The sequence below is a fragment of the Hypanus sabinus genome, chromosome 10 (genome assembly GCF_030144855.1).
Source record: "Hypanus sabinus isolate sHypSab1 chromosome 10, sHypSab1.hap1, whole genome shotgun sequence".
NCBI classification, from domain to species: Eukaryota; Metazoa; Chordata; class Chondrichthyes; order Myliobatiformes; family Dasyatidae; genus Hypanus; species Hypanus sabinus.
The window spans coordinates 100,083,053-100,105,079 of record NC_082715.1 but is presented as its reverse complement, the minus strand read 5'-3'; the positions used below and the strand labels follow the sequence as shown (position 1 = coordinate 100,105,079).

The following is a 22,027-nucleotide window of genomic DNA, read 5'->3' as shown; positions in this document are numbered from 1 at the left end:
AAAGGATCCATTTCTGGTTGGCTGCCGGTGACTAGTAGTGTTCTGCAGGGGTGGGTGCTGGGACTGCTTTTTATGCTGTATATCAATGATTTAGTTGATGGAATAGATGGATTTGTTTCCAAATTTGCAGGTGATATGAAGATTGGTGGAGGGGCAGGTAGTGCTGAAGAAATGGGTAGTCTGCAGAGGACTTAGACAAGGACCTGAATTGTGCTGTATGTTTTCTATGTTCTATGCAGTTTGGTAGTAGAAATAAATGTGCATACTATTTTATAAATGGGAAGAAAATAAAAAAATCTGACTTAGAAAGGGACTTTGGAGTCCTTGTGCAGAACACCCTAAAGGTTAACTTGCAGGTTGAGTCAGTGGTGAGGAAGGCAAATGCAATGTTAGCATTCATTTCAAGAGATCTAGAACATAAGAACAGGGTTATGCTGCTGAGGCTTTCTAAGGCACTGTTGAGACCTCACCTTGAGTATTGTGAACAGTTTTGGGTTCCTCATCTAAGAAGAGATGTGCTGGCTTTAGAGAAGGTTCAGAGGAGGTTCACAAGAATGATTCTGGGAATGGAAGTGTTATCATATGAGGAACATTTGATGGCTCTGGGCCTGTACTCACTGAAAAACCAATCAGAGGAAAGATAAAGGGGGGAGGGGGAGGGGATAAGCATGAAAGAACTGTAGAGATAAAGAAGTAGACAGTTGAAAGGGGAGAGAGGCAGAGAGGGACCTGGGGTAGGAGAAGGGGGAGGGGGAGGGAAGTACTGGAAATTGGAGAATTCAATCTTCATACCACCAGGCTGGAGGCTACTCAGACGGTATATGAGCTGTTGCTCCTCCAACCTGAGTTTGGCCTCCTCATGGCAGTAGAGGAGGCCATGTATGGACATATCTAGATGGGAATGAGAGGCCACCCACATCAACTCTGCCTCTCATTCCCTCTCTCCCCTTTCAACTTTCTGCTTCTTTATCTCTACAGTTCTTTCATGCTTATCCCCTCCCCCTCTATCTTTCTTCTGATTGATTTTCCACCTGGCGCCTCTGGGCCCTTCCGGCTCCCCTATTTCTATTACTGGGCTTCGGCCCTCTCTTCCCCCCCCCATTCCTGATGAAGGGTCTCGGCCCGAAACGTTGGCTACTCTTTTCTCATGGATGCTGCCTGACCTGCTGAGTTCTTCCAGTGTTGTGTACATATTCTTTGATCCACAGCATCTGCAGTTGTATTTTTGTGTCTAGAAAGGGTCAACGTGGAAGGACCGTTTCCGATGGTGGGGGAGTCTAGGACAAGAGGGCACAGCCTCTGGATAGAGAGGTGTACATTTAAAACAGAGATGCAGAGAAATGTCTTTAACCAATGGGTGGTGAATTTGTTACCACAGATGGCTGAGGAGGCCAGGTCATTGGGTGCATCTAAGGTGCAGATTGATAGGTTCTTGATTGGCCACGGCATCAAAAGTTATGGGGAGAAGGCTGGGGAGTGGGGCTGAGGAGGGGAGAAAGGATTAGCCATGATTAAATGGTGGATTCAAAGGCCAAATGGCCTAATTCTGCTCCTATGTCTCATGGTCCATTTAGTTTGAAACCCTATTCACAGCTCCAGTTAAGCAAATTGCTAGTGGTTCAGGTTGGGCCTGTCCCAGTCTCTTGCATTTCACCCTAAATAATGGTATGTCACAGCTAAAACATCTTCTCTTCTTGAATTGGTTGATCTCTAATACTCAACTGAACTGGTAGACCAGGGATATGGGTTTGATGCCAGGAGGTTGTTTTCCTGTGCGGTAGAATCTAAAACTTGGGGCTGCAGTTTCAGAAAAATGGGTTGTTTCACCAAGATACTATAGAGATGAGGAAGATGTGAATCCTTGATAACATTTTACCCAGAGCATTGTGGAAGCTGAATCAATGAAAATACTGTTTACAGCACTGAAATCCATAGATATTAAACTATTGGGAAATCAAATATTACAGGAATAAACGAGAAAAAGGAACTAAGGATGTGAATGGATCCATCAGCAGCCTGTTGAAAAGTGGAGCAGGCTTGAAGGGTGAGAACGCCTTCTCCCAACCCTATCTTGTGTGTTCATGTGGGCTCTTGCTGGTTTTTCACATGTAGGATTGACATGACTGTTAATGCTGCATGTCTTAATAAGTTTTATTATTACATCAGCATGCTCTCTAATGTGCACTTATAAATAATTCCCAGCTGACCAATTTTTATTTGTATTTAAATTTGTCTGTGTAAGATAGTTTATTACAGACAGGGTTGCTAATTATCATTTTCACTAGTGTACAGCCTTTTGGATTGGGAATAATATAATAATAAAGGCAAATGATACTTTAGTTCAACGTACTTATATTAAAACTTATCTTTAAAGTTTTCAGCTTCTGTAGTTGTTCTAACTGCATGTGCATTTAACAAGTACGCACTGGCCATGCTGTGCTAGCCAATGGTTTGGTGAGGCTTTTGGCTTGACTCAAACCAAACAGCACCTTGGATACCAAAAAAATAGAATTTGTTCAGAAAAACTTTCAATACTATCAGAGAAGTGTCCATGTAATGAGCAGAGGAAACAGAACTTACGAACATTTTATTTCATTTTTCAATCTTTTTATTGATTTTCAAATAAAGAATATACAAATCAGAGGAGGAGTTTAGCAAACCAATAATATAAAAGACAAATAAACAGCAATAATAAAAACAGAAACAGAAACAGAAGAAAAAGCAAAAGTCAATTTAGAATTGTGCTTTTCTCTTCCTGGCTTGCAGCTTGTCAGTTTTCTGTATCTTGATTGGCTGTTCAGCCAGTCTGTTGAGCTCAGCAGTTAGAAAGCAGGCATGTGGCTGAACTAACTGCTAACAGCAACGTGCATGAAAGAAGACATTCTTGCACCACAAACCATTGCAGTTTTGCAGGATTCTTCCTTCAATGTCGCTGGCAATCACAATTGCTTCATTACTGGCTGTAAATTCAATGCTGCAAGATTTTGCCTAGATTTTGCAGGGAATTTGCCTGGATTTGGCAGTCACCTGAGGTTACGATAGAAAGAGTTTCAAAGCCCGGCCACTTAACCCGGATGCAAGGTTGGATCACTCCAAGTGCCAAGCTGATTTAGTGACATTGAGAACGGCCTCAAGCTGTGCTATCCGGGTGTGTTGCTATGCCAGGCCTGGTTCCTAGAGTGAGGCATAGCCCAGTGCTTAGACAATTTAAACGCTGGCCCAGATAAACTGAAAGGTCATGAGGGATGTCTGAAGTTGTGTTTGAAGAGGGGATAACTTCTGCATTCACTTCAATGTGAAGCAAGCTACAAGAGACACTAAGTTGTAATTTACCTGGATATTTTTAAATTAACTACATTTTTATATAATTTTTAAATGTCTCTAAATGTGTGAGATTATTTTAAATTTTCAATAATTACTTTAACTATAGATTGAGTTGTTTATAATTAATATTACTATTGCAAAAATATTTGATTGCTTCATAGTTTTGACAGTTGACTAAACCAGGGACATCACTCATCAAGCTGTCAAACTCAACGTTGCTGGATTTGTTCTGTGTGTCTCGCCCCCAATCTGCCAGTTTTCCAAATTTGCTTCTTCTGTGCTCTCACCGTAGAGCAGAAGGCTCTGTTGCAGCACGTGGTCGCACTGTGATAGACGGAATAGTCTTTCCTGTCAGTTCTCACCAGGAATTTGCACAAAGCATTCTCCTTTTTTGTAACTCAGTGTCTCGCACCAATGGCTGGCCACTGACCACACATTCTGGGAAAAAGTGGTAATTGGGCACCTATGAGATAAAAATAGAATAATGGTAAGGCAGATGAAAAATTGCCAACATCTGTTGTTTAGAACATTAATTATCAAGATACAGTTTGTGTGAAATTGAGTACAAAAACTCCCAGCTTTTCTTAACAAGTAGTAGAGGGTGTTGGATTTGGAAATGAACAACTGTGCTCTCTTCTACCCAATGAAAGATAACATTGTGGTATTGTTTATTTCTCTGTAACGTCAACTGCCTAAGAAAGTCGTGTATCAGGAGTTCTTCTTGTGCAAATTAACAGAGACAGCTGTCATGCACTATTGGTATCAGGGTTCAAGCCACCTTGCTCTTTAGGGGTGTGGAAACCAATGCATTCAAAAGCTATGTCATGAATTCATGTCTGTCATTCCAAAACTGTATCTTCCCCAATGTTGATTTAAGTGCTCCAGTACTTATTTTGATTTTCTCTTGAGGTAACGCTATAGATTTTAACAAGAGAGTGCCAGTCTTAAGAATGTTTGCTGCAGGCAGGGATTCTTGTCTGATGGGAGAACATATCAGGAAATCACAGGTTAGCTGTCAGAATTACCCACTATTGAAATTAACGGATGTAAAATTTGGCACAGCTTGTTTGTGATGCCCTGATACAATTTCCTGCGGTTGAAACTCCCCACAGTAACTGCCCTCTCATAGAATCGGTAGTCTACTGATGACAATCAGTGAAAATCTAGAGAAAATACATATTGTTGTGGACCATTGGCCCATTGAGTCTGCACTGACCATCAACCCTAATCCTGAGCTAACCCATTTTTGTATTCACTCATTATCAATTTCCCTTGCATTCTGCAACCTACTTACACACTATGGTTTCCAATTAACCTGACAATTACTTTAGATGGGTATGTGCAAGCTGGTGGTTAATTGAATAGAACATAGAATAGTATATTACAATACAGGCCCTCTTACATTTTTATTTACTCAAAACTTGATCTAACCCTTCTCTCCCACATAAGCCTTCATTTTAATTTCTTGGGTCTTAGGCAACACATCAACAGACTCAGGAACAGTTATTACCCCTCAGTCATTATGCTCCTGACTTCACTCACCCCAATACTGAACTGATTCCACAATCTATGGACTCATTTTCAAGGGCTTTACAACTCAAGTTCTCAGTATTATTTATATAATAATAATAATAATTATTATTATTTTGTTTTTCATTTCTTATTTGCACAATTTGTTGTCTTTTGCACAATTGTTGTTTGTCTGTCTTTCTTTGTGTGTAGCTTCTAATTGATTCTGCTTTTTTTTTTGTATTTACTGTGAAGTCTCACAAGAAAGGAATCTCAGGGTGGTATATGGTGACATATTGACCTTGATTAGAAATTTACCTTGAGCTTTGTATTTTGATTTTTCTTTCAGAAATTGGTATAGGATTTATAAAGATCTTGTGCTTTTTTTTTGTTTAGTTAGGCCAATGTAAAACAGAAGCCTTGGGCTGTATTTTAACAAGTAGAGTCTTCGATGCTTTCTAGTGTAGAGAACTTGAGTAATTTAGGATGAAGGTTTAGTTTTGATTACATGTAATCAGATCTTAAATGTGAATTGGCTAAGATTAAGATTTGATCCAAGGCTAGTAAAGTGAAGATTCCACAATGCTTGCTGCAGAAGTAAGTGAATATAAACATGGTGATTAAGCTGCATTTGAGCAGTAGAAACAGTCAGAAAGAGATGCCTGATTTGCAAACAGCAATAGGAGTTATGCAATCATGAAAGATTGTGTCCACGGTGATGAATTGAATGATGAAGAGTAAAAATAAACCAAGGAGGAAAGCAGAGGTATATTTTAAATATTCATTAAAAAAAGTTTGGAAATTAAGAATGCTGTCATTTTTTTCAGTGCTAGGCTTGTTCTGCATGCCCTTTAATTTCAATGGAGAGCAATTATGACAGCTATTCAGTGATTCGTTTTCCCAACAGGCAAGTTCAGCCATGATCTTATTGGCTGACGACTGGCTCATATGCTTCAGTTTCAATGCTCTTAAGGAAGCTACAGTCACAAGGGATAATGAAACATTCTGTCTAAACTAAAAGAAGGAAAATAAAGTTTGCTGATGTTACACACCCCTGCTCTTACCCTCATCTCCAGCACTCATATCCACTCAGTGGAAAATAATAGCTCCTCATACAATGAAATAGAAAGACAGTATTGGATTTTCATCCAATTGGGCTATTGTTTGTCCAATTGATGAAATTGATCCTAATTGTATATAACTTGTGCTTCATTAGTTTTTATTTTTGATGAATGCTACTTATGCACTCCTGTTCTTTAATGCAATACAGGCAGTCTCCGGGTTACGTACGACTTCCGTTCCTGAGTCCGTCTTTAAGTCGGATTTGTACTCAAGTCGGAACAAGTACATCTGGTACTATTTAGCATCAGGTTGTGAATCATTTGTCTTACTATATAGTATATATTTTACATTTCTATGCATATAAAACACTTAAGAAACATATGTATTCCAATAATTAAACCACTGCTTTGCTTAGTAATAATTGTAGCTTTCATCGGAGCAGGGCTTTTCTCATGCTCCATTATTCTCACTTTATCAGTTATCCTTTAAAATTGTTCAGATCGTTGACTGACTGTAGCCTAACGCTTTTCCAATGACCAATAGAGTTTCACCACTTTCCAAATGCTTTATTATTTCCACTTCATTTCCAATCGTGATCGCTTCCCATCAATGGAACAGAAACACTGCTGGTGGCAGGTTCTGAGTTACACTGGCTCCCAAGGTCCGCTGGGTCCTAAGGACCACCGCACACTGTCAACAGAACAGAAACACTGCGGGTGGTGGGTCCCGAGGTCCGCTGGGTCCTAAGGACCACCGCACACTGTCAACAGAACAGAAACACTGCGGGTGCTGGGTCCCGAGGTCCGCTGGGTCCTAAGGACCACCGCACACTGTCAACAGAACAGAAACACTGCGGGTGGTGGGTCCCGAGGTCCGCTGGGTCCTAAGGACCTCCGCACACTGTCAACAGAACAGAAACACTGCGGGTGGTGGGTCCCGAGGTCCGCTGGGTCCTAAGGACCACCGCACACTGTCAACAGAACAGAAACACTGCGGGTGGTGGGTCCCGAGGTCCGCTGGGTCCTAAGGACCACCGCACACTGTCAACAGAACAGAAACACTGCGGGTGCTGGGTCCCGAGGTCCGCTGGGTCCTAAGGACCACCACACTGAGACAGGTTAAATGGGGCAGGTGGGGGCTGTGCTGAGCTTGGGTATTTGACCCACTACAACATTCCATGTGGGAATTTAAACTGGAGGTAGCAGTGTTTTTTTTTAATGAGGTCGAGTTGTGAGCTCGACATCAACCGGGCACGGTTGGTACGAGAGTCACTGGATCGACATCAACCCAGCATGGGAGCAGTCTGTCACTGGATTGAATCTCCTTTCTTGAGTCTTGCGCTGATCTCACTGTACCACCATCCGACTGAAACGGGGGGGGGGGGGGAGCTGGCGGGGTCAGGGTGAATCTTACTAAGAAAAATTTAAGCCAAATACAAAGTTAAACACTCAACACAGTGTCAATGGCAACGACTTAAAATGGTGGGTGGTGGTCTCCTACCTCGGTTTGTAAGTATGAGTTGTCCATAAGTTGAATGTTTGTAACTCGGGGACTACCTGTAATCTAATTAGCCAATCGTGTGGTGACAACTCAATGAATGAAAGCATGCAAATGTGGATTCATTTCTTCAGACCAGCCATCAGAATAGGGAAGAAAGGTGATCTAAGTGACTTTGACTGTAGAATAACTTTTGGTGCCAGACCGGGTGGTTTGAGTATCTCAGAAACTGTTGATCTCCTTGGATTTTCATACACAACAGTCTCTAGCGCTTATAGAGAATGGTGCAACAAACAAAATAAAAACAAGTGAGTGACAGTTCAGTGGGTGAAAACACCTTGTTAGTGTGAGAGATCGGAGGAGAATGGCCAGAATGGTTCAGGCTGACAGGAAGACAACAGTAACTCAAATAACCACACATTACAACAGTGCTATGCAGAAGAGCATCTCTGGATGCATGTAGATGGAGTACAGCAGCAGAAGACCACAAACATACAGAAGTACACGCTGTAGCCACTACATAAGGTAGCTCCTGCCCCTAATAAAATGGCCACTGGGTGTATATGTTATGTGACTGGGATGCTGCAGCAAGTAAATTGGGTAATAACTCAAGTTTGACTGACTTTGAATCACCCCAAACTGCACATCCTTAGGAACATCCAGCATTCCTCTGTGTGGTAAGAGGTGTGAGGAAACTTCCTGCTGCGGGTCTGGTTATTTGCATCATTGGAACACATGCGACTCTGCTGAGGCAGTTGAACAGCTAAACAGACTCACAGCAATATAATGCTGAGTCTGCTAATCTCCTCTTAGAACTTGGAGTGAAAACCTGCCCTAGGAAGCCACTGCTTTCCTCTCCACAGGAAGAATTTCTTGCAATGCACAGAAAATATTGGAGGAACTCACTGAGTCAGGCAGAATCTATGGAGGGGACGATACATTTTGGGTTGAAACTCTGAAATTCTGGTGAGGAATGTAGGGAAAGCCAGAATATGAAGAAGGGAGGGGGAAGGAGTACAAAGTGGCAGGTGATAGGTGAGCCCAGGAGAGGGAGAAAAGTGGGTGGGTAGAGGAGGGTATATGAAGTAAGAAGCTGGGAAGGGATAGGTAGATGAGGTGAAGTGCTGAGGAAGAAGGATTCTGATAGGAGAGGACGGTACACCATGGAAGAAAGGGAGGTGATGGGGTGAGAATTTAACCAGAATTGGGAATGTAAAAAGAATAGGGAAGGAGAATTTATTTCAACTTGTAGAAATCAATGTTCGTGCCATCCAGTTAAAGCTACCCAGATGGAATATAAGCTGAGTTTGGCCTCATCATGGCCGTAAAGGATGCCATGTGTTAGAATTTATATGGGAAGTGAATTGCTTACATAGCTGTACCAGTCACACTTGGAAATATGTGCAGTAACTTCCTGGAGGTATATCTTAAATATGGTGGTATAGCCCACCTTATAAACTTGCTTTGTGGTGATAAAAAGATAGCCGTCTGAGGAGATTATAACAATGCTAATGACTGTGGTATCACTGCGTTCCGGAGGCATAATTCCTTGTCGGTATCATGGGCCCTGTGTTTCACACATCATTTAAGACTCTGTTGGGTTCTCATCTGCATCCTTCTGAATTTAGGTATACAAAAATTGCTAAAAACCGGGAAAGAAATAATATTGAAAGATGCAGCAATTAGTTGCCAAAAATATAGCTCAATTTTGCATTGGGCTAATAAATATCAAATTAGATTCAGTAAAGACAAAAATATAGTAAAAAGGGAAGGAACTCATCAGGGCAGGCAGCATCTATGGAAAAGACTATAGTCGACATCACAACTGGAGAAAAAAAGATGAGGTGTTGGAGTTAGAGCGTGGGGGGAGGGGAGGAAGAAATACAAGGTGATAGGTGAAAGCAGGGAGGGATGAGGGAAATAGCTGGGAAGTTGATTGATGAAAGAAATACAGGGCTGGGGAAAGGGGAGTGTAGGTGAGGACAGAAGGCCATGGAAGAAAGAAAGGGGGAGGAGCACCAAAGGGAGGTGATGGGCAGGCAAGGAGATAAACTGAGAGAGGGAAAAGAGGATGGGGAATTGTTACGTAGTGATAGATATGAAATTGACTTGGCTTTTTATAAATAAGCAACGAAATTTATTAACCTTTACTCAAAAACATCGAAAAGTAAACAAATGACTAACTTAAACAGAAGTTAACAGTGTTATGTGTCTATAGTTATCAAACAATCAAACTTAGAGATAATTCTCAACAGTTCTTATTCAAGCACAGTTTTAAAGTGGTAGTTTAAGAAATCCAAGTGATTTATGTAATAAGTGAGAGGAGGGACTTCCCGAACCAGCGATGAACCGAGCCGTGAAGAAAGACAAAATTGCTGACGCAGATCCTAGCTGAGGAATGCCTTTTCCGAAGCTCCTGAAGAATAAGATTTCTCAAAGTAACTGACCTTTTGCTGGAGGTGGTCACCACACAACACCTGAGACCTTACACGGGTTAACCAAAAGTGCGTGCCACACTTCACGTCAATCACTTCGATACACACTGAACGCCATTGATTTCTACCCAATTCTTTGGGTTCACATGAAGTTGATAATTCTTCACTCTCTCTCTCCTTCTACGATTATGTAACCACTGACTGTGACTCCCAACAAAACAACTACGCAACAAATTATTGTCTCCCCTTTTATACCAGCGGGACATGCCATCAGGTGACATCACATCACCCCACTATCAGAAGACAATTACATCATACCAGTATCACAAGACAGTTACATCATGCTTATGAGAAACTCACGGGACAGGTAACAGAATGGTGAAGGCGGGGACAGAGAGGTCATTACCAGAAGTTTGAGAAATTGGTGTTCATGCCATCAGCTTGGAGGCTGCCCAGATGGAATACAAGGTGTTGTTCCTTCAACCTGAGTGTGGCCTCATTGCAACAGTAGAGGAGGCCATGGATGAACATATTGGAAAGGGAATGAGAAGTGGAATTAAAATGGGTGGCCACTGGAAGATCCCACTTTTTCTGGTGGACAGAGTGTAGGTGCTCGGTGAAGCAGTCTCTCGATCTACGTTGGGTTTCATTGATATACACGATGCCACAGCAGGAGCACTGGATACAGTTGATGACCCCAAAGGTCTAACAGGTGAAGTGTAGCCTCACCCGGAAGGACTGTTTGGGGCCTTGAATGGTAGTGAGGGAGGAGGTGTAGAGGCAAGTGTAGCACTTGTTCTGCTTGCAAGGATAAGTGCCAGAAGGAAGATCAGTGGGGAGGGATGAATGGACAAGGAGGTCGAGTAGGGAGTGATCCCTGCGGAAAGTGTCAGGGGGGAGGGAAAGATGTGCTTGGTGGTGGGATCCCATTGGAGGTGGCGGAGATTATGGAGCATTGTGTGCTGGATGCGGAGACTTGTAGGTGAGGACAAGAGGAATCCTATCTTTGGTGGGGTGGTGGGAGACTGTGGTGAGGGCATACGTGCATGAAATGGAGGAAATACAGTTGAGGGCAGTGTTGATGGTGGAGGAAGGGAAGCCCCTTTCTCTGAAGGAGGAGACCATCTCTTTCATTTTGGAATGAAAACCTCATCCTGAGAGCAGATGCGGTAGAGGTGGAGGAATTGAGAGAAGGGGATGGGTTTTTACAAGTAACAGGGTGGGAAGAGGTATAGTTCATGCAGCTGTGAGGGTCAGTGAGTTTATAATAGTCATCAGTAGATAACCTGTCTCCAGAGATAGAGACAGAGAGATTGAGAAAGGGGGGCAGTGGGAGATACCAGAAATGGACCATGTAAACTTGAGGGAAGGGTGGAAGTTGGAAGCAAAGTTGATGAAGTCAACGAGCTCCACATGGATGCAGGAAGCAGCACCAATGCAGTCGTCGATGTAGCTTAGGAAAAGTTGGGGGGGTGACACCAGTGTAGGTTTGCAACATAGTCTGTTCCACACACCAACGAAAAGGCAGGCATAGTTGGGACTCGTGAGTACCCATGTTTACACTTTTTGTTTGAAGGAAGTGGAAGTGAAGCGTTTTGTGTGTTTTGCTTGGATTTCCAGCATCTGCAGATTTTCTCTTGTTTGTCATGATCTCAGTATCTGATCTCTATCAGCCATCATTCTACTTTTAGGTTGTGAGGTGCTGAGGAGGTGAATGTGGGACCCGTGGATTCTGTGACAGGAGGGGCTCGAAGTATTTGATGGGGTGGGTAGGTGGGTGACTTGGGAGATTATGTAGTCTTTTCATTGTTTATGCAGACTCCTGTGTGCCCCTGATTAATAAACTTAAGATTTTTCAATAGTCCTAAGTATTCCTTCTTTGAGCAGTCACAGGTCAGAACTTCCACAGGTCTGTGAGGGTGTCACACTTTTTCAATGAAGCTTTGAGAACATTTTTGAATATTTTCCTCTGTCCATTTGGTATTTCCTAGCCATGATAGAGTTTGGAATAGTTCATCTGACTCGGGTGGGGGGCGGTGGGGGGGGGGGGTGCCTGGTGTCAGGCAGCAAACAAATCAACTGAATTGAATTTGAGTCTCAGTGTTGGACGTGCTGGTACAGGTGTTGGTTAATTTATTCTGCAAGTAGATTTAAAGAACCAGTCCTACTGAAAAGACCACTGTGGCGAGAGAATTAGTGATTTCTCTGTAGTGCTTTGTGGTATCAGCTGTAAGTAGTATTTGTCTTTCAAGCATACACGAGGGCAGGCATCACTGCAGCTGGTAGACTATGAGCTTTATGCGAGGCTTGAGATTCTTTCTTGGATGAATGGTGTATTTCGTCATTTCATTGAGATATGGGCACAGCATTGCTGTACAAGGTCTCGTCATGGACCTTAATTGCCCAAGGGGGTGCTGTATATTTGAAATGGAGAAGTTCAGTAAAAGGTCCTCCCTAATACTTCAGTGAATGACTGTATGCACACAGAAGCATCAAGCTTCAGAAAACAAGATCAGGATGAGCTTGGTTCCATATTGCAGATAAGTCAGCTTGGTCAATTCTCCACTCCTGAACTCCAGCAAGGAGCTTGTCAGAGGTGAGGCACAGCACTGTGTGAAGACAGATGGAGAAACGTGTTGAGGTGATGCTTCAGCCGTCTCTGCACCAATCTACCCTGGGGTTGGATCCCTTGTGGCCCTATAGGTTAAGTTCATGGATCAGATGTTACCAGGAAGCACCTGTAAATTGGAGACAAATACCTTTTGGCAACAAAATTTGAGAAGCATTTTCTGATTGATGGAGTATTTAACAAAGAGAACAGTATCCCATTATAAAGTAAAGGTAACAAAAATAACAGCAATTAGCAAAACAGAATACAGTCTATAGCAAGAACGCCTTCATCAATATTCTTAATATTGTGAAGTCATTTTAAAAGCTCAACAAAGCTAATATCCAGAAGACAGGAGAGGTCTCTATAACCTCCCAGCATTCTTCTTGGCACACAGTGGTACCTATTAAAACAAATATAGCCCAAAAAAAAGTTTATGGCTACATCTTAAGAATTTGCTAGAATGAAAGCAGAGGACAAGGACATTCTTTAAGGTCACCTGTTGCCTTGCTACAGGAAGAAATTCTTACACATCTGTACTAGTCTATGTGTTAACAAAAAGCCAATTAAGGAGAAAACAGTCCCACTTTGGTTTCCCTCTTACCTCTTCTTCTCGCCTGCTTATCACATCCCGCCAACGCCCCTTCTCCTTCCCTTTCTCCCATGGTCCACTCTCCTACTCTATCAGATTTCTTGTTCAGCTCTTTAACTTTTCCACTGATTTCCTCCCAAGCATCTCACTTCATTCCCTATTTGCCACCCACCTATCACCTTATAGCTTGTGCTCCTTTCCCTCCCCCCACCTTCATATGGCATCTTGCCCTTCTTTCCAGTTGAGATGAAGAGTCTTGACCTGAGACGTTGGCTGTTCATTCACTTCCATATGTGCTGCCTGACCTGCTGTGTTCCTCCAGCACTTTGTGTGTGTTGTTCAAACAATCCAGATTTCTTTTAGAAACAGGTCTTCGGTTCAGCCATGCCATGTTAACTTGATCTTTCACCTGGTTGCATCTGCCTGAAGCCAGACCATAAGCTTCCAAATTTGTCTCATCCATGTACCTATTCAATTTTATTTTAAATGTTACAACTGAACTTGCACCACACATCTGCCACTTCTATTGGCAGTTTGTTCCACCTCTCTCTAAGTGAAAAAGTTTCCTGTCAGATTCCCTTTAGTATTTCTCCTTTTACCCTAAACCAATATGACTTCTAGATCTATTCTCTCCCAACCGAAGTGGAGAAAAGCCTCCAAATCCCGCATTATTTTGTATTTCCCTATAAGATCACCCCTCATTTTCCTGCACTCCAGAGAATAAAATCCTAAGCTCTTCAACATTTCCTTATAACTCTGGTCCTCACATCCCAACATCATCGCTGTAAATTTTCTGTGCGCCCCTTCAAACCTATTGATATCTTTCTTGTAGGTCTGTGTCCAGAACGACACACAGTACTCCAAATTAGACCTCACCAATGTCTTTTACCACATCCTGTACTCATTGCCCTGATTGATGGTGGTCAATGTGCCAAAGATTTCTTTATGATCCTACCGGAAGGAAACTGTGAAACCTGTCTACCTAGAGATTTGTGTACCAGTAGTCCATCATATGAAACTACGAAGGGCACTGATCTGGATTGGAATCACCAGAGAAACCATAGAAAACCACCCAAAGAATCTCCATAACATCAAATTTGGTTGTGAGTGGGAAAATTAGAAGAGTAAATGTGAAATCTGTATCAGAAAGTAACAAAATCTAACGATCCAACAATACAGAATCATTAAACTGCATGGTGCTTAGCTTCCCTGCCTATTGACTTCAATGTCTGGGCAGCTAAAACTTCCACTCATTTTGCTGTGTTCCCTGCTCAGTCAGAGGATGATGTCTCAGGCTTCTGGTTGGAAAGGACTGTAGCTTGATGAGAAAATGTTAGAAACCCTAGTGATGTGGGAAAGACAGAGATTAGGGAAACGTAAGAGAAAAGGAAGTTACAGCTGATGTTTTATTTTTTGAGGACCTATTTTATTTGTCCTACAGGCCAAATGAAGAGGCAGGTGGGATGGAGAACTCGGAGAGTCTAGGCTGGTGCAGCAGCTGTGTGGAGTCATTACCTTACAGTGGTGTCCTCCCACTAGTTGATTGGTGCTCCTATTTCTTCCTGCCCAATGTTCAGAAGACAAACTCAATGCCTTCTTGAATTGTTCCCTACTCTGTCCAACACAACCCACCAGCTCTGTGTTACTGGGACATTGTAGTGCAACTTACTGTTCATGAATGCACCACAGAGATGGAGGAACAATTACAAGTAATGAGGTACACCAAATGAAGGAGGGGGTCTAGGAATTGCTACCATTTGTAAAGAACTTGAGTATTCCCTCGATGTTACTAATTCTCATACTTGATCAAGAGAGAACTTTGCTACAAAGCATAATTGGCATTAATCATGTCCAGGAGCCTTAAGGACTGGTGCAGTTCTTACCAGAGGATTAAGCTTTGCTTCAGCTCTGGGTAAAGGACTCATTCTAACTCAGCAGCTACTGAGAGTTCAACATTCTTTATCAATTGCTCATTATCTCCACAGATATATTTGTGAACCATCAAATTCCTTCCACATTCATTCAGCCAACAGTTCTTTCAGCCCATTCCCCCAACTCCAACAGATCTTTGATCAGGTCCAGCCATCTCCAACTCTTTCCTCAATCCACCCATTGAATTGTCACACAGCACTTGCCTACCCTTGAAGAATTCCCTGATCCTCCACAGCCAAATTCTTCTCCCCCATGACCCCCCCCCACCAAACTACTCCCCGATCCTCTCCACATGCAGACTTCCTCTTCCACTCAAACAGGTCAGCATAAAGGACTATTGGCCATAAACAATATCTCTTATCCCCCTCAGCACAGGTGCTGACTGACTTGCTGAGCGTATGCACTATTCTCCGTTTTATCTGCAGTTCAGATTCCTGTACAGAATATAACTCCATACATGGTGTATATCTTGGTAGCATTATGACTGAGGGGATTAACTCAGACTTTATCAGCTCTGTGTAATTAACTCCATTTGCCTGTGCCTGACCTTTTTATGAAATTTAATTATCAATTATTCAAAATATGGGAAGGTGTGAATACTAAAAATAGCTTATCTGAATCAGAAAGTCAGTTTGAAAATTCTTTATGGAAACTTGTCAGTTTGTTACTCCCATGAGATTATTTTCATTTAATACAGAAAACTACAGCAGGGAAGAATGCATCAAGCCCTATAAAAGTTATTTACAAAGAGATTAGTTTAATCCTTTTATCTGTCCACTCAGTGGAAGGATTTATATGATAAATATGTAATTCCATTATGTAATACTTAATTTACCTTTTACTCTTGTTAAGTAATTATTTATAAATTTAAACCAAACCCTACTGATGTTCTGCATTTTTTCAATGGAGGCAAGTAAGGTTAAGCGAGGCAGAAGTTCAAGTTCTAAAGTAATTGGCCTGTAGGGTTTTCTGCTTTGTAATCATGTCAGGTCGTGTTATCAAAAGCTGGACAAGGTTTCAAGGTTAAGACAAACCGTGACAGATAGGAAATTGGGACTGCTAATAATATAAAGGAGAGTTCATGAAGTAGCCCCAGGCTACATGAAAGGTAGTTTGCACATTAACTCATCCTAGGTGTGTTTGGAGCATGCTAGACTCATTGTACCAAAGGTCAGAGTTGTGAATTTGCAGTTATGGCTAAGCAAATTTTGTAATGTCATGGAGGCCTGTAAGTGGTGTGAAAACTCAATTTTGGCCTGAGAGCTCAGACACAGAGATTAGGAAAAGCAGCTGCTGCTACAAGGCTCCAGCATAAAGAGGACCAGACCCCACAAAGTGCTCATTATTCGCAACACTTTTCCACAGTCTTTAAAGAAGACTTTATTTCGTTTGCCTTTAATCACATTAATGATCTTTAATAAAAAGAGAAATGGCACTACCAGAGTTAAAAAGGACAAAGCATCTGTCTGTAGTTTGAGATTTCAGCAAAGGTCATGTGCATCTTATTTTTAATTGGAATCACAATTAATTGCTGTTTACGAAAGCATACATATAATAGAGGCAGCTGGCTACTTTATGGCTTGTACATAATAGTCTTTTAATTCCTTTGGGTTTACAACAGGACAGCCAATATTTAAATAAGGATAGTCACAATGTTTTAGGTGCACTCTGAGGCCAGACATCTGATATCATTATTAATTTTTCTCACGGTGGATTCTGAACACTTTTCAAATGTTGTTTTATATTAAACCAAGGGTGGAAGAACAATTCATCCATTCTTCTTAAAATTATAATGTTGTTTGGGCTGGGGCTTGAAACCATATCATTAACTTATTTTTATTAAAGCCTTAGATCCTAAAGATAAAACAGGTTTATTTCGTGGATTGAATTTTCATTGGATGCTGTCCACCATCAGCCTGTTATCTTGGGCACTAAGTACTAGAAGTTTTGTTTTAGATTAGATTTGTACTATTTTCTCAATTTTTATGCTCCTCTTTCAAAAAAAATTGCAACAGAAGACAGGAAGACTTCTCAACTCCCAATGACCCAACAACCACGTCCCTGCATTGTAACTGAGCAATAATAAAATTCCATTGATGAATTGTGCAAGGTGGTAAATGTAATGGGTGATGAAAGAGTCATTTAACCTAACATTAGAATTTCTGCTCTTAACTTTGTGGGAAGTTGAAATAATTAGCTATGAATATATTAGTTACTCTTCTGTTCTGAAACGTGTGATTTCTGTGCTATTTAAGGTTTCCATTATAAGCTAAGTGCTTTGATATATTTAGCTGAATAGTGAAGTCTTGTCCCTGGTATGTGCATCAGAGTGTTGCGTGCAATAGTAAATTAGTGGGATTGTTTGATACTGATCCATTGTTGTTAGAAGTTTGTGGTTTGCCACGTCTTGTCTGAAAACTTCTAACACACCATCAGGTTATTCAATCTTGCCTTCTTTCCCAGCACTAATCCTCCCCTTCACTGAAGATACAGGCATGAGTAAACGATGGCTGATGATGGATTACTGTTTGGCATGTTATTTTGCTAAAAGGCTTGTATTAAATTTCTTTCTTTTACTTTGATGGAGATATTTAATTCATTGGTTTGCTTTTAAGCAGAAAAATTCTTTCGTTAAAGCAGCAGGAAGCATCATTTGTTGTAAAACGTTTATGTGAGGCCGATGCAATAATGTGGCCAACAGTAATTTCCAGGATTACTGTAGAACTGTACATATTAGTTCAGACTGAGTGTTCTGAGATGTGACAGTGGCCTAGTACTGCAACCGTGGGCCACATGAAGGGTTGAGAAGTGTGATTCTAATGCTCACTCTAACATGAACCAAATCACGTCGGTGCATATGACACAACATTGGAGATTACCATTGATGCTTTTGCTCTGCCCTTGGAAAAACTGTGTGCTAGGTGGGGACAAACTAATCCTACTGGGTGACTTAACTGCTGGGGTTTGCAAGGACACAATAAGGCATGATTGCTGAGGCATGAGCTAGCTTCAACAGAGTTTTCCTCCTGACAACATGCTTGGAGTATGTTTTTGTCTTAATCAACACCCTGTATCATCAGAGAGTAAAGCATAGCACCACAATTCTAAGCAGTGGCATTTGCTGGCTTATAGCACTGTCTGAGAGAGACAATGAAAGAAAGAAAAAGCATAACCACAAGAAACTCAGTGGTGCATTTCAAGGCCTCCCAGAAAAAAAGCTACTGAAAAGTTGCCTCACAGCCATTCCAACAATCCTCAGCTAATGAGTTCAGGAGAGGCAGATTGTCCATGGTGGCTGACCTTCCATGAATAGTGTCGGCTTCACTACCAGAAAACAACGGGAATTATTTGTGGAGAATGACCAGGAGATCCAGCTCATTGGAGTCTCTATCATGCCTTGGGAGAAAAGAAATTGCTGCACAAGCCCCTGAATCTACAGAAAACCCATAACCTGAGGAGCAGATGTGGTTGAAGAAAAGCACGAGAGGTCCAGCCGTTCACTAAGAATTATAAATACTTATAAGTGCAGTGCTGTTAAGATCACCTATAGCTCAAATGCCGAGAACAGAAGAGGATTTGTCAAGGATAGAGGAGCTGTCAGTGCACTCTTTAAAGAATTCCTCAGACATTATCCTGCCATTGATGACATCAGCCATGGCCAGAATCTATCCCAGTACAGACTGATCTCAATCAATACTTGGCTCAGTCTTTGTCACTGTAACACTGCACTTAATACAAATTGGCTTCCTACTGGGATGCATTAAGTCTGTGAGATAAATGGGAATGTTTTCCATCTGTGTTGCCTCCACTCCAGAACCAATTTAAACTTTAGCTATCATACTGCAGTACACAGTCAACAAACTATCTGCTTCAGGGACTCCACAGACCAAACAATGTCTGAGGACAAAAGGAACTGTTAATGGGTCAAATTGCTGCATTAGAATTTCTCTCTCCTTTTCTTTCTCCACAGATCACTTCCTGTCTTGCACAAGATCCCAGTGGCAATTCCCCAATGTCATGGAAAATCCCAGCACATCAGAATTCGGGCCTGTTGTTGAAACTCTGTGGGACACCAACTGAAAAATGAGCCTCTGTGTTCTAGACCTTCATGCTTCACGACCTATGGACAACATTCAGGATGTGCTGTTAGTTAATTGGCGAAATAATTGGAATCATTGGCAAAATTCAATGCCATGGAGCCCTACTTATTTTGAATGTCAGTGGTAGCATTCACAGTAAGCCTAGCATTCATTAATCATCATATAACAAATAACATGTTTAGAAAGGTTTCAAGTGACACCACTTTATGTAGAGCCATGTGAAATCTACTACCTTGCAAACCATTAATCAGACTCCAAGAAAATTTGTAAAGTTCCAGTGAACCTTAAGTATTCAAACATGTACTTGGCTGGAGTGTGCCAAACCCTGCAGCCACTCAGCCTGAAGCACTTTTGGGAAGGCTGGAGAGATTTTATAAACATATTTTTTCTGCTTAATTGATTGAAACCAAAATATGAAGAAATCTAAATTTTCTGGTTCATGTGAGAGGTCTTTGACTTGAAATGTTGACTCTTTTTGTCTTTCCCAGAAGCTGCCTGGTAGTTCCTTGTATTTTCCGTTTTTGTTTCTGATTTTCAGCTGCCCCTTTGGAAGACTGTTGTGGTGCAGGAGCCTGGGGTATGGGCCAATCCCCTGATTAGGTACACCAGTACCTAATAAAGTGGCCAGTGTGTATACGTTTGTGATCTTCTGCTGCTGTAGTCCATCCACTTCAAGGTTTGACATATTATACGTTCAGGGATGCTCTTCTGCACACCACTCAGTAATGTGTGTTTATTTGAGTTACTGTCATCTTCATGTCAGCTTGAACCAGTCTGGCCATTCTCCTCTGAACTACTGCCTACTAGGTGTTTTTATTTTTCCTTCTCTGTAAACTCTAGAGACTGTGCTGCGTGAAAATCAATAGATAGATAGATACTTTATTGATCCCAAAGGAAATTACAGTGTCACAGTAGCATTACAAGTGCACATATATAAATATCAGAAGAGAAATAAGAAGAGTAAAATATAAGTTACCACAAACAGGCTAATGGGGGGGGGGGGGGTCCATCACTTCCCTAGCAAAAGGTTGAATTATTATAGATCTTAATGGCCAAGGGTAAGAATGACCTCAGACAATGCTCTTTGAAGCAGCGCGGTTGTCCCAGGAGATCAGCAGTTTCTGAGATCTTTAAACCACCCCATCTGGCACCAACATTCATTCCATGGTCAAAGTCACTTGGATCAGATTTCTTCCACATTCTAATGTTTGTTCTGAACAACAACTGAATCTCTGGACCATGTCTCCATGCTTTTGTAAATTGAGTTGCTGTCATACAACTAGTATTTGTATTAACGAATAGGTGTACCTCACAAAGTGGCCACTGAGTGTGTTTGCGGCAACACTTCACAGCTGATGACCATATTTCTCTCCACAAGTGCAAGAGAACGCTGCTCCCATGGCTCTAGTTTCAACTTCACTTTGGATATTCACTGCAGCTCCTCCAAACTATATCCGCAGCACGTTTGGGTAATCAGACCTGGCAACAAAGGAAATAAAGAACAAGTTGAACCATTTGCCAGAGAACATAGCCTTACATTGGCTGTGATTGACTATGGTCACTGATGCCCATCGCAGATCTTCAGAATGACAGTGTGTTCAAGCAGAAGATGGCGATGTTGTCCAAGTACCGAGCATTTGAACTCAAATTTTCCAGTGCCAGGTATCCTTAGTCTTTTTATGCTTGTATCCTTCCTGATGCACTCTGTCAAGTGTTAGATACAGCATTCTACCCAGGCAGGATTGGGGTTGGTGGGAAAAGGGTTGGGGTATGGGTGTGGAGGAGGCATCTTTGTCTAATTTTCCTCTTTCTGGCTATTGACTGAGCTCTATGATACTGGGGTCTGTACAGGAGCTTGAATCCAACTGCAGATTTCCTCCCGAAATTTCCTTTTGGAGAGTAGATTAATTATATAGATCTGTGATATTCTATTAATAGTCTTCTCTGGGTCAAAGTTGACTAAGCAAGTGTCGGGTCCACCACCTATCCTGTAAAATTTATATTCTGTGTGTTGTGCAGACCTATCTACCTTTGATGCTGCTGCAAGCAAGTTTTTCCATTGTTCTGTAGCTCACTGTGTTTGTGCAAATGCTAATAAACTGCACTTATCCCTCCCCTTTGTCTTGGACCTGAGAGCGATGAAGCTTTTCCTCATTCACATCATTCATAATGATAAGGTTCTCCAGGCTTTGCTCCCAACAGATAAATGTTCACAGCTGAACTAGAGCAGTCCAACTTCAAAAATGCTTTGTATACAAGCCAGAATGTGAATTGTGCTTTATTGGTGGTGCTGACTACATAGTTTATGATTATTATAATCTCTGGAATTTTTGTCTGCAGTGCATTTTAATCTTCATTTGCAAAGATTTCAACAGAGAGAGGCCTTTGCACATTTTGAACAAGAGCCTAAATCATAACTGGATCACGATATGCTTGATGCTGGGCAGTCTGTCACTGATGTGGGTATCTGGGAAATACACTCCACAAATTTTGGTTCCATTTAGTGCTGGTGAAGCCATTCATCTGATCAGAATTTTCACGATCTAAAATCTGTAAGCGAACAACTTCTGGACTTCCTTTGTCGTGCAGTGCCAAAAGATCCAAGTATCATTCTGAACACAATGAGACAGAGTTTTGGCAATCTAGTGATGTGATTCATATGACTATGTTGTGTGCTTGAAGTGAAGAAATGCCTGACAATATTTTTATGGATTGTCCTGTATTACGAAGGGATAAATCATAAGCTGCCATCGCTAAAATAATGTAAAAACAAGATCCTGCGGAACCTGTAAATCAGCATATGTTGGAAATACACCATAAGTGGAAAGAAAAAAAAGCAAAGGTTCAAAGGTTCATTTACTATCAAAGTATACAACTCTGAAATTTTTCTCCATTTAGCTACGAAACCAAGAAAGAAAAGAATGGTGGCATGATCATCAACCCCCAAATCCCTCCTCCCCAGACACAG

The 22,027-nt window shown here is 41.6% G+C and overlaps 1 protein-coding gene across 1 annotated transcript in view; it reads left to right on the top strand.

The window, feature by feature from the left end:
* The window catches only part of ube3d (ubiquitin protein ligase E3D), a 358,068-nt gene extending 337,274 nt beyond the window's left edge, over window positions 1-20,794 (top strand). The window contains exon 11 of the transcript XR_009514423.1: window positions 18,930-20,794. The gene's annotated coding sequence lies outside the window, so the exon portion shown is untranslated. The remainder of the gene's footprint in view (window positions 1-18,929) is intronic.
* The last annotated feature ends 1,233 nt before the right edge of the window (window positions 20,795-22,027 follow it).